General features: G+C 53.6%; 1 protein-coding gene across 1 annotated transcript in view; it reads right to left on the reverse strand.

Moving 5' to 3' along the window:
• Nucleotides 1-6: 6 nt before the first annotated feature.
• Nucleotides 7-4789, reverse strand: part of LOC105001435 (zinc finger protein 543-like) — a 32546-nt gene continuing 27763 nt past the window's right edge. Inside the window, exons 6-9 of the mRNA XM_010857696.1 lie at nucleotides 4313-4437; nucleotides 3457-3583; nucleotides 2506-2622; nucleotides 7-1894 (exon numbers count right to left, since the gene is read on the reverse strand). The gene's annotated coding sequence lies outside the window, so the exon portion shown is untranslated. The remainder of the gene's footprint in view (nucleotides 1895-2505; nucleotides 2623-3456; nucleotides 3584-4312; nucleotides 4438-4789) is intronic.

Here is a 4789-nt window from a genome sequence, read left to right on the forward strand (position 1 = left end):
CCAGCCTTCCTGGTGTGGTGTAGCACACAGTGCATATTAATTCAGGCGATTAATCTCTCAAACACCCCCCTGCCACCCAAAAACAACAAAAAAGGCCAGCCAATAAACTCACTGGTTTCTCAGGAAAAGCAGAAAAAAAGTCATAAATACATTCATTTGCCTGTGATATCTACTTATATTTCTCTTTCTCCTTTGTTTTTTAAATATTCCTGGGGTTGCTTTTTCAGTGCATACTACGGGTACAGCTATGGTTGAAGATTCTTGAAACCGCACAGTAGCCACTGGCTCTCTCTCCTTTATAAACTCTCAGACGCAACGTCCTAGGATGGATCCATCTCCTGTATGACTCTTCCAGGGACCGTAAGTGATGACTGAGCTTAGAAGATTTTCTCACAGCACACGAACACTTATTTCTCTTTGGTATAATTCCTCAGAGTACGAAGCTTCCCCTGTTCAGAAGATTTTCCCCAGGAGTTACATTCAAAAGGTCTTTTCCCAGTATGAATTCTCTGATAGTGCCTGAGACAAGTTCACATGTAAAGGGCTTTGGCCCATTTCTTACGCTCACAGGGCTTCTCCCCAGTATGAACACTCTGAAGCTTGGAAAGGAATGAATGAAGGCAGAGAGACTGTCCACATTCACTAGACTCACGACATTTCTCCCTCACGTGAGCCTTCCCATATGGAATCAGGAAGGAGCTGTACCAAAAGGCTCTCTGATATTCTTATACTCAAAGGGTTTTTCTCCAGCATGGATCCTATTAGGCCAGACAAATAAGGGTGAATGAAGGCCTTTCCACATTCACTGTGCTCTGGGGTCCTCTTGTGAGAACCCTCACGTGATGAGTGGAACAACAGTTGCCACAAAAGGTACACCCACATACTGTGCACTCCAAGTATGACTGTCTTTGGAGTGGGAAATGTTACTTGGAACAAAAGCAGAGCAGACACAAGATACTCTCCCACATCCTTTGCATTCATAAGGCTTCTCAATGTAAATGTGCTATTGCTGCATGAGCCTGACCACTCCTGTGGTTCTGCTGAGCATAAATCCTCATGTGCCGACTCGGGCCCACCCTCAGGAGAAAGGCACATCAACGTTTGGCGAAGCCATCCCACATCTCTTCCACGTGCAGAGATTCTTGCCTGTGTGGATCATGGAAGCTTCCCCTGGTGCATGTGAGTTCTGTTTATGAAAAGCATCTACCAGAGGACTGCTCCAGTAATTGCCGTTCTCACACCACTGTGTTCACAGCTCATCCTCCTGAAGACTCTCCTTGTGGGAAACTGTCCCTGGGCTCCAGGGCCCTTCTTGCATTTCTGATTTCTAGTTTGCTCCAACCCAGAGTGCCAGAGTCAACTGACCCTGGAGCAACATTCCCTCCAACAAGGGCCACTGAGAGGCAGAAGGCTTTCCGGCCTCAGTCGTGCTTTCCGGACCAGTGGGAACCCAATACCCAAAAGGACCCTGTGGCGATGACAGCAGAGAATAAGCTCCCGACATGCCCACCTGGCTTCTCCCCATGGCGAGGGGCCAGCTGCTGGCTGGGAAGTTCTCGCCACCCTCTCTGCAAGTGAAGGCTGTCTCTGATGCACAGGATCCGCAGCGCTTTACAAACGAAGCCTGGGTGTTCTCTTCTGAAGATTCCGTTCCACCACCTCTGTGTCTGGTCGGGGTCACACTACACCCGAAATCTCTCCCCACGATTCACCTGCTGGGAGCTCCCTGTGGCTCAGCCAGGGGCCGAACTGTCTTTCAAGACTGGGCCATGCGTGTCGCAGGGGTGAGCCGGGTGGGTGGAGGGCTCCGCCTGGGCAGTTCTCATCTGCGGCTGGCTCACAGGAACCCCCTGCTCAGAAGGTGCAGCCACACCCGCCACTCCGTGCCAACGACCTGAAGGAAGACAGATGTGGCTGAAGCGCATGTTCAGCTGGTGGCCTCCAGCAACAAATGTGTGTCTGATACAACTGGAAATGGGTCTGTGGGACTCACATGGGGCCCAGGATCAGGAGGAGGAGGGGCCTCTGACGCTTACAGAAGAAGGGACCTCGGAGGAGGGGATACCAGGATGGGGCACAGCGTGGCCAAGGGCTCTCTGAACCACACCATGCAGATGGTCTCCAAGCAAGGCTCTTGGTTCCTTGTGCCAGGTGAGTGCTGTGAAAAAGGGTCTAGCCAGGGCCAGAAAAACCTGGCCTGACAGATTATCAAACCTGGCCCAGAAGAGAATATCTGGCCTGATAGTGTTTAAGGAAAATGTAAGGATATGCGCACATCTCATGACATGTTAAAAGAAACCCAATGCTGTGGAGCGCTGCATGGAGGAGCAGGAGGTCAGATAAGATGTGCGACTAGAAAGGGGGGTGGGACGGACAGGTACCTAAGGGCAGAGCAGAAGTGACAAGTGAGCAAAGCATCAAAGCTGGGGAAGGAGACACTACAGACGCAGAGCAAATTGCTGTTATAAAGTAAAGCCAGCCCTGACGCCCGCGCCCTCTGCTCACCAGGCCTGGGCCTCCTCCAGGTCGTCTCTGACCAGAGCCGTGTCTACCTCCTCAGGCACCCCAGGCTCCCCTCTGGCTCCAGCTGGGTAGCCCCATGAGACCTGGAAACTGCAAGTCCTAATGGGAAAGAACAGCTGATGAGGGGCCAGTAGTGACCCTGGGAGACCCCCTTCACAGAGAAGATGGCAGAAGGGGGCAGAACCCGGGGCACAGAGAGGCCAGAGATCTGGCATGTCGGGGGCAGACTGTAAGACTTCTCACCCCCAAATACTTCATCTCAAAGCTCCCGGCAGCAGAGGTTGCGGGGGCTCTGGGAAAGGAGGGAGGTGCCCCTCGCCCAGCCCTGGGGCTCACACTCTTACTCCCGGGAACAAGGAAAGAAGCTGTGCCATGACAGAACTGTGAGACAGAACTGCCCGTGAGAAAACACAACACCCAGCTCAGGAAACTGGGAATCACGTCCTTTTTAACGCCTTCCAGCTGAGTGCTGGCTGGGTTTAAACACTATTTTATAATGAACAGAAAATAATTTTGTTCATTAGAAAATAATGAAACACTGTGGGATGGCACTTCTGAGGGCAGGTTGTAAAAATATCAGTTTCTCTCCTGGATGCTGTCTCTCGCCCGTCATCTCAGAAATCAGCTGCCTTGTGACCTGCCTAAAGGAGAACACAACATGGCGAGAAACTGAGGCAGGGCTTCAGCCAACAGCCTCCTGATCACGTGCATGACCTTGAAGGGAGATTCACCACCAGTTAAGCTTTCAGATCAGATGGAAACCCTGGGCAGCTTGCCAGCAAGGTCATGAAAGACCCTAAGCTAGGGGTACCCAAGTAGAATATGCCTGATTCTTTACCCAAAGCAACTGTAAGATAAATGCTTGTCTATTCAGTGCACTAAGCTTTGGGGTAATTTGCCAGGTAGCAACAGATAACTAAAAGAGGGACTTACCCAGCGATGACACAAGTGCGAAGTTCTCCAGCATCACATCACGGTACAGGAGTCTCTGAGCTTCCTCTAGCAGCTCCCACTCCTCCCGGGAGAAATACACGAACACATCCTCGAAGGTCACACCGCCCTGCCACGATGGGGACAGATAAGCTGGCAGGGAGCATCTCTCCCCAGAGCACCCCAGGTCCCTCTCTTCCCCAGTCTCCCAACTCAGAGGAGACGCCCGACTTTGCACCACACGGTAGTTGCTCTCTCCTCTTTTCCCTCTGATTACTGCGTGCAGCCCAGAGCCAAACCAGGCAGGTGGGCAGAGAGAAATACTTCCTAAGCTAAGTACAGTATGACGGGCCTCAAACTCTCTCCTGCCAGCCTGTTGTCCTGGTGTCATCCAAACTCGCGCTCACCTTCTCCCACCAGTCCCCAGGACTTGGGTCTTAAAGCTCTTGGCTCACAATCCTCCCGGGGCTCCCTGCCTCACTTCCACAGCCTCCTCTGTGCAGCCAGAGGAAATCTATGTAACGAAATGTGTTAAATCACCTCCACCTTCTCTCCAAACTTTCAGAAGGGAGGTCTAGCTCCTCTGGCTGTCATTCCAGGTCCAATGTAGACCCTGATCACTCCCAACTCAGGCTCACCCCTGAGAGTCGGCACATGGCGCCAAAACTTACTGCCGTGGTTTTCAGTTTAGGAATCTATTCATATGCCTGAATTAGGTACCCTACCCCAGAAGTGACTCCCTCCAGAGACCTGCGACCAAGAACCGGGAGAAGGGAAGGCAGAGTCCCAGGACAAACACCAGCAGCGATGGCCAGGAGCGCGGACTCTGAGCCGCGGCGCTGGGTGACCCTCCACTCACCTGCGCCGGGTTCATCAGCGCTGCCGCACCTGCCACTGCCACGGGACACAGTGGGCGGAACGGGGCCCCGAGAGGCGGGAGACCGGGGCAGACACCTCGGGCCGCGCCTCAAACTCCGAACCTCGCTATAAAATGAAGTCAAACAACAACAAAAAAATGACGTCAAATGCCCGAAAGGCCCAGGCCGCCGTCCTCGGGGCCCTTGGTGACGGAGCGCGGGTGGAGGCCTGCAGAAACGTGCAGTCTCGGCGCAGGCTGGCAAACGCGAGGCGCGAAGTCTCCTGTCCCATAGACGGGGGCACAGTGTCACGGCGAAGGTGCCGGAGCTCGGGCGTCACGGCTCCGATGGGGTGCGGAGACAGGCCCGCTATCTCGCTCGCCTTCCCCGCCCAGCCCTAGAGACACGGTCCCGGAGCTGCGCTCCGGTCCACGTGGTCGCTTTTCAACCATCAACCGCTCCCGGAAAGAGGCTCTACT

This window comes from Bison bison, unplaced genomic scaffold (assembly GCF_000754665.1).
Source record: "Bison bison bison isolate TAMUID 2011002044 unplaced genomic scaffold, Bison_UMD1.0 scf7180017864383, whole genome shotgun sequence".
Classification (NCBI taxonomy): domain Eukaryota; kingdom Metazoa; phylum Chordata; class Mammalia; order Artiodactyla; family Bovidae; genus Bison; species Bison bison.